The sequence below is a fragment of the Urtica dioica genome, chromosome 11, assembly GCF_054948205.1.
Source record: "Urtica dioica subsp. dioica isolate 48M chromosome 11, U.dioica_male_clone48M_v1_H2, whole genome shotgun sequence".
NCBI lineage: Eukaryota > Viridiplantae > Streptophyta > Magnoliopsida > Rosales > Urticaceae > Urtica > Urtica dioica.
This window is the reverse complement of record NC_142766.1, coordinates 10219080-10227571: the sequence shown is the minus strand read 5'-3', so window position 1 is coordinate 10227571 and position 8492 is coordinate 10219080. Positions and strand designations below refer to the sequence as shown.

General features: G+C 34.9%; 1 long non-coding RNA gene across 2 annotated transcripts; it reads right to left on the bottom strand.

Annotated features, from left to right (window-relative positions):
- Window positions 1-733: 733 nt before the first annotated feature.
- On the bottom strand, window positions 734-2348 carry LOC149381122 (uncharacterized). Of its 2 annotated transcripts, none has more exons than XR_016293799.1 (5): window positions 2132-2348; window positions 1923-2044; window positions 1680-1800; window positions 1526-1587; window positions 734-1086 (listed from the first exon to the last, which is right to left on the bottom strand). It is a non-coding gene; the product is annotated as an uncharacterized LOC149381122 (long non-coding RNA). The 2 variants fall into 2 exon arrangements; XR_016293800.1 differs by having other exon boundaries at window positions 1526-1579; window positions 2132-2347.
- Window positions 2349-8492: the final 6144 nt, after the last annotated feature.

Below are 8492 nucleotides of genomic sequence, written 5' to 3'. Positions count from 1 at the left end.
TTTCTGTTCATCTTCTCTATCGCTTGAATTAATTTAGTGCTTAATGCATATATGATATTAGCTACCTCGTTCATGATTTATTTTATGATTTTTTTAGTTGCTCGAGAGAGAATTAGATAATCGTGCATACGGATTTGTTCACCATAGTACATTAGTACATTCCTAAGCTAGAGATGGTTAGGCGGCTATGGAATCGTGTGTACACTCTTGATTGTAATACTTGTCGTATTTATAGGGTTTTAGATCTAGAGATAGAAACCCGTATTGACATAAGTTGCTAGATATGCGAGAGAGATTTAGCGATAATATTACATGAATGTGATTAGTCAAAAGAGTTGAACCGAAAAATCGTGCATAATTCTAGGAATCCCGACCATATGAGAGTTTAGCAAAGTCGTTGCCCTTGCCTTCCTCATATCCGTTCACCCATAATTTAATTTGTGTTTTTATTTATTTTCTGCAATTTAGTTAATAATTATCACTGTTGCTTTTGAGTTCAATTCGTTGCTACACTAGTAGAAAAATGGTCATTGATCGCTTGATTACTGAGCGCCATTGAAAGTCTTGTTTATTCTTTTTTATATAATTTCAAAATATTAAAATCACAAAAACATTTGCAGTAACAAATTGACGCACGGAAACTGAAAGTAGCATTAAAAAAAAATCCAAAATTACCTTCTTTTTCCTGCATTATTACGATATCAAATGAAAGAACTAGTCTCACACATTACCATAATTTTTTTTAAAAATCACGACTTATAATATCAATATTACAATCAAACTTGCCTGAATATCAATATACTAAAAATTGAAAGAAAAAAAAACACTTGAAATTCCTATCTTATTATGATTTCCATACACACATTGAAAGAGAAGACCACATATTTCTAAACACGGAACTGCCAAAGCACCTTTGCAAGAGAGTGGTTGAACTTGTTGTACTCTTCATCAGTCACTTCCTTGGGGCTCCGCAGCTAAACAGCTCGTAAGTTGTTTCGTTCAGTGTCTCTGTCTTTTATATCTTCTCAGAACCATCGTCGTCTTTCTCAGCATCATCTTCCTCTTCCTCAGTAGAGCTCTTTTCAGCTATATGATTAATATAAAATCCAAGTAAACAGAGTATACAACACAGGCTAATAACTCATAAAACAAAACAGGCTTCATTAATCAATCCAACCAAAATATAAAAGAGTATATATACAAGGGTGTCTTCTTAAATGTGATAACAACCAGCCACAAGTGATTGCCATTACAAACTGAAAATATATAATAAAAATGAATGTAATAATAATGGTGCAAGATAATCAAATCAATAAGAAGCATGGCAAAAACTAAGTTCTAACTGATATAACTTATTATTCATTCATATTCCCATAACTGATTCTCCAGATTTTGCAATAGTACCCAAGTTCTTAATCAAATCATCCTTGGTCATACCAACATCCCAATCCCGTATAGAAAAGATTTTATTCTCCTTAAGTTAATCTGTAACTGGTTTGGTACACATTTATGTTCAATAACATACCACAACAATCTAACCACCCAGTCAAGAAACTTCCTAGCTATCACCTCTGATTCTCTGATTCTCTGCAATACAAAACAAAATAAACTATGTAAATGACTACAATCAGTGACATTGTATATGTGTGTACAATTTAAGAAGCGAGATTTAAACAAACTTCTTAACGACATCTGAGTCAGTGGAGTGATTGTTTGAAACCCCACCGATCTTCACTTCAACCTTTGGTGGATCTATAAGCTCGCCTGAGTAAGCCACAGCATTCGCTTGTATTTTAGTACCTATATCACCATCCAAACAGATCCAAAAAATTACAGTAGCAACTCTATAAAAAAATAATTAGAATATACCTATTCCCGGAATCAAGACTCTGTTCAGGAGATTTGAGAAAGAAAAAAAAAACCTAATCTCGAGAGGAACTGACGAAGATGGCTGTGAAAGGGCATGAAACGACGAACGCCGTCGAGGATGAGCCGCAAAGATCAAGCGACGTCTAGCATCGTCGATGCGGAGCGGCGGCGATGACTGGCAAGTGAAACCCACGGCGACAAAGTAGAGAGAGATTACAAACCATTAACTTCCAAAAAAAAAATGAGAAGAAAAAACCCTAACCTTGGAAGGAATAGGTGAAGCCGATAGTGAACGATTACGAAACAAGAAACTCCGACCAAACCCACGGCCAGAAACATGAACGACGAGAGGCAAAATACAAACGGAGTCGAAGACTGTGAGGATAGACGGCCAAACCACGAGGCGATGGGTTTGGAGGAGACGAATGCGCTGTGATTTTTGTTCAAGGACGAGAATGTTTGGGAAAAAGAACGAGGCCTTGTGGATTATATTTACTAAACCATTAATGGCGTTTCTTAGGAAAATGCCATTAAAACTTACACCCAACAAAACGGCTCCACGTGGCTGGGCATGAGAGTTCTCTTTGCTAGTTTTAATAGCGTTCGATATTTAAACGCCAAGAAATACATACGCAACTCTGTCATTGGGTATTATATATTCAATGGCGTTGAAAATTAAAACGCCATAAATATTTAATGATGACGGATAAAAATGAATGACATGGCACTTCCTTATTGGATTTTAACTATAAAAACGAGCTAGAATTGCTTTAATGGCGTTTATCATGTGAACGCCATTAAAGAACCGTCATGAAAGCCCATTTTTCTACTAGTGCTAGTTTAGTTAAGTATTAGTTAAGCATAGTCCTCGTGGGGATCGACTCATACTTACGAAATATACTACTTGAGCGACTATGCGCACTTGCGTTCAGTCTATGTATCAAGAATGAATCTTTCGTTGGTGAAACAACGATGCTAAGGGCTCATATGTATCAAGAAGGATATAACAGAATAATTGACATTTCTCGATACGAGTTGAACCCAGAGGATTGAGCTCATGTACAAACTATATAATGGACGCTCATATACTTTGAGTAAAATATAATTCTAGTAATCTCGTGGAGTAACGCCGAGATTGACCAATCGAATGAATAAGAAAAAAAATAGAGATTTCGTGTATTTTTTAGGATTCGTAGGATCTTCAGTTGCCAAGTCCATAGTCCCAAGCTGGCTCTGATAAGATGGATAAAGATGCTCGTAATAATTAGATAATTGATTACACTCTCACTATTGCAGTTTGGTTGCAATTTCTTTTGCATTCGTAGTAAATTATTTTTACGAATAAGTTATTAATTATTTAAGTAACTTCAAAATATAACTTAGATTTAAATTGGCTTGGAAAAGAGCAATTGAAATCAGCCAACAAGACATAATACGGGTGGTAGGCGTGTAATAGTATTGTGACTTTGTTTGATCAAAGTCCAATAGTATTGTGACTTTTCTCAAATAGGAAATTATTATTATCCTATTGTGAGAAAAAAAAAATATTAATTATGTTATTTATTAAGAGTATATCATGAAGATATTCTCTAGTATCCTATTTATAGAATAGTAATCTTATTGTTAGAAATAAATTATATGTTAATGATGTTATTTATTAAGAATATCATGGTGATATTCGATATTAATCAGTCACCTGATTAATCACCTGATTAATATATTCTAAAGTAAGAAGTAAATAAATATGATATATGAACTGAATGTTTTTTATAGTAAAGTATGTTGAAGATATTTGATTTGTTCTATTCATATAATAAATATCTCACATCAATCAGAATAAGATAAAAAAAAAAAATCAAGTAGGTGCATTTTCTCTTTTGTGTAAGCTAGAAAGTTAGAAATATGGGGCTTGGGAAATTGGAAAAATCGCCCAAACAGAGTGCAAAACACTCTAGAATTTTTGCCCAAAAACCTTGTTTGTCACTTGGAATTTTCGGCAACCCATCATCTACTATTGTGGACATTTTTCCTCTCTCCCGGAGTTGGAAAGTTCGTTCCTACCACTTCCCAATTAAAGAAAGAACTATTCCGATACCTTGTTGGAGTAATTAGTGAGAAAATAGTTGACCCACACCTTTGTCTCTTTCCATTTAGAGATTACATCTTGGAAGACTGTGGTATCGATCAACCCAAGGATGAAGATCTAAAGATCCAAGAAGCGAGGAATCCAAAGGCTTAAAGATCTAATGATCTAAGGAGCAAGGAGCTGCCGAGGAGATCGAGAGCTTGGAGATTCGGAGATCCAAAGAGCAAGTAGTCGCCGAGGAGTCTGAGAGATTAGAGATCCAAAGATCCAAAGAGCAAGGAACTGTTGTCAATGGTGCCCACAAGAAGAGTTGTAGCATTTACTTATGTACATTTGATGTAATAAAGTCTCACGAAGACTCTTGCTTGTAATTGCTGACTTATTAATAAAAGTTGAAACGTTCATTCATTCTTCCTTGTCTGAAGCTTTATGATAAAACCTTAGCCTTTAGTCCATAAACAAACCTAACAACACATGAAGAGACAAGTGTAGATTTGCATGAACAAACTCTTCATGGTTTGCTTAAAACAATACATTCACAATCTAAGGATCAAAGGACTATTGATCTCAGTGCGATTGTTAGGAGAATCTATGATGTCTAGTTATGGGACATTGAGAGTTTGAGACTCTATATTTCTTCTAGGTATCTTCCGAAGGTTCTGAATTAACCAGTGCACTTCTAGAGATGAGATAAGAACAAACCATTTAACCTCTTATGTCTCGAGGTCACTACGTATGAATTGCATCATGCTTACCTCAATCTTGAAATGAGACATGCCATTTCATAGCTTACGTATTCTCATTTGAGAAAGTCGGAGTTCGGATTCACTATATGATTCTTAATAAGACCTATTGGTGAAGTACTAAGTTATGAAGATGTCATGAGTAACTTTGTGAAGCTCTCATAGATATGGAATTCATATACAAGATTGCTGAAATGCAATGTATATCACCTCAAGCTTTGTTCCTTGGAATGTGAATAAATGAACTGGCCAGTGTCCAAATTGAGTCATGACTTTTTTGGATGAATCAATGTGACTTGTTAGCTCCTCGTCAATACATTGTTTCTAACTTATTCACAAGCGACAAAGGAGTTGAGGAAATAACAGCTAGAAGGTTAAAATGGTAATTTTGTAAATCCTGACAAGCTTATGATATTCATGAAGGGTAAACATAGATAATATTCAGTGGATCCACTCATCACAATTTAGTCGAATTCTTGAGTACAAAATAAATTCATTTGAACCGAGAGATTCTTAATGTCAACTCTTAAGTGGAGTCAGTTGACATTAAGCTAAACTTGGAAAAGGTTGGTACTTACCAATATTTTCTCTTTAGTTTTTTAAATAGAGGAGAGAGAAAAATATTTAAATGGAAATAAGATATTGTCATTTATTCTTTCTCATGAATATTATGAGAGAATAATATTTAAAAGGAAATAAGATATTGTCTTTTATTCTATCTCATGAATATTAATGAGATAATAATATTTAAAAGGAAATATGATATCGTCTTTTATTCTTTCTCGTGAATATTAGGAGAGAATAATATTTAAAAAGAAATAAGATATTTCTTTTATTCTCTCATTAATAAATATTCTATATTTAAACAGAAATAAATTCTCGTAGATACTGATGTGATGGCTAGGAGAAAAAGTATGATCAATGAGATGAGATCCAAAGGCTAAGCTTTGATTCACTAGTGTGATCAATAAAATGAAATAATATATTTTGGAAGCTACCAAAAATATATCATTTGCACTACTATAAATAGGAGGTTCTAAGAAGAGAAAATTCATGCTTTCTAAAATAGCAAATTTCGTCTAACTCCTCTAGTGTGGCCGACTTCTCTCTCTCTCTACCTCTTGGAATTGCTGTATTCTGTTCTTAGAAAATAAGAGTGAGATCTTGAAACAACATTAATATCATGATCATGTGATATTAAAGAGTATGGTCCCATGCCGTATTTCTTTATTCGTCCGAAGATTACGTTCCGGAAGACTACTGTGTCATCAAGAGGAGTATGAGGATCTGGAAGCTTGAAGAAGGAGATCAAGGCGTTCAAAGATGAGGATCTCAAAGCTTGAAGAAGGAGATCAAGGCGTTTGAAGACGGATTGTGAAAACTAGAAGTTTCTGTTCATGAGCCCAATCCGTAAATTCTCTATGAACCTTGTTCTTTTCTCTTATTGGTTGCTTGGCATGATTGAATGATTTCGTTATTTAATTAATAAAGTAAATCTAGATCTTGTTAGATAACCATCTTTTAATTAGCTCTTGTTAGTGTAATTAATTTATTCCACAACTTATATGGTTATCAAGGCGAGCACATAATCCAGCTGTATCGGAGCAATTGTTTGTGTCTGATATTCCCCTCGTTTCCTTACAAGTGGTATCAGAGCGATTGTTCGTGTCTGATACCACCCCTGTACTATGCAACAAGTGATATTAGAGCGATTATTCGTGTCTGATATCCTACGTGTTTCTTCAACAAGTGGTATCAGTGCGATTGTTCGTGTTTGATACCACCCCCGTGTTTCACCAACAAGTGGTATCAGAGCGATTATTCGTGTGTGATACCACCTCTGTTTCTCCAAAAATTATTTCCCAACACGGCTTCGTTCAACAAGTGGGAGAGATTAAATGTATTGCATATGAAATTGTTGATGGGATTTTGCGGGTTTTCGGATGGGTTCCTGACAAATTGATTATTTTTTACCATGTTAATGATCGACGTCTTTATCTAAAAATTTGAGTTTCCTTCTACTTCCGGGATTCAAATCGCTGATTGATGCTCGTCAAAGGTAGGTCAATCATACTCAATGATGGTCCACTTATCTTCCTCTTTGTCGAAGCAACGACGAGCTTGTGGTGCCCTATCTTGGGCCTGACCATTGTCTTGTCCTTCCATGATGCGTTGACGTGCCTCCATGTTACATTGATGTGCTTGCACTCGATTCCAATCGCGAGCTATCTCAATCTTATTGGTGATTGGAAAAAGCGAAGAGTCAATTCGTCGCATACACCTAAAGAAGCAAACAAGACAAGAACAATAATCTAAAAGGTATCAAGATCCAAAAAAAAAACATGAAGCTAATTAATTCACATGAACTATTCTAGTCTCCAGCAATGGTGCCAAAAACTTGAACAAGAAATTTCTCTCTACGCTTTCGCAAGTGCACAAATCACCAAGTAATTTACATTCTAAGTAGAGGAATAGACTATCGATACAAGAATCTTACACTTCATTTTTACTTCGAATTTTGTAAAATAAAATAGTAAATGATGGGGATTTTTTATGTTTATGATGTAAATAAAACAAGCAAGTAAACTCAAATGATTCAAGCAAATAAGGTAAAAACAATGGACATGACTTCTTGGTTCAATGATGTGGTTGGATATTAAGTTCACATTTAGGTTGGGAAAGAACGAGAAACTCAATCTCACCCCTCGGAATTATCAACTAATCTCTCTCGAGTCTTTAGGGACCTAATTGGGTAACCAACTTACACCTCTCAACTTGGGTCCTATCAAAACACCCATTCACATTACACCCGAGGTTCAAACGACTACATCTATCCCCTAGTCTCTCTATAGATCTAGTCAGCTACTCTGACAATAGATAATGCACAACTCATTATCATAGGGTTCTTCTTCTTTCTCTCTTGAAAATCAATTTTATTTCCAAGTAAATGAGCCAACCAACCTCTGTTGTCAATGTTGCCCAAAAGAAGAGTTGTAGTCTTTACTTATGTACATTTGATGTAATAAAGTCTCACGGAGACTCTTGCTTGTAACTGCTTATTTATTAATAAAAGTTGAAACGTTCATTCATTATTCCTTGTTTGAAGCTTCATGATAAAACCTTAGTCTTTAGTCCATAAACAAACTTAACAACATATGAAGAGACAAATGTAGATTTGCATTAACAAATTCTTCATGGTTTGCTTAAAACAATATATTCGCAATCTAAGGATCAAAGGACTATTGATCTCAGTACGATTGTTAGGAGAATCTATGATGTCTGGTTATGGGACATTGAGAGTTGGAGACTATATAGTTCTTCTAGGTATCTTTCGAAGGTACTGAATTGACCAGTACACTTCTAGAGACGAGATAAGAACAAACCATTTAACCTCTTATGTCTCGAGGTCACTATGTATGAATTGCATCATGCTTACCTCAATCTTGAAATGAGACATGCCATTTCATAGCTTACGTATTCTCATTTGAGAAAGTCAGAGTTCGGATTCACTATGTGATTCTGAACAAGACCTATTGGTGAAGTATTTAGTTATGAAGATGTCATGAGTAACTTTGTGAAGTTCTCATAGATATGGAATTCATATACATGATTGCTGAAATACAATATATATATCACCTCATGCTTTGTTCCTTAGAATGTGAATAAATGAACTGGCCAGTATCCAAATTGATTCATGACTTTTTGGATGAATCAATGTGACTTGTTAGCTCCTCGTCAATACATTGTTTCTAACTTATTCACAAGCAACAAATGAGCTAAGGAAATAACAGCTA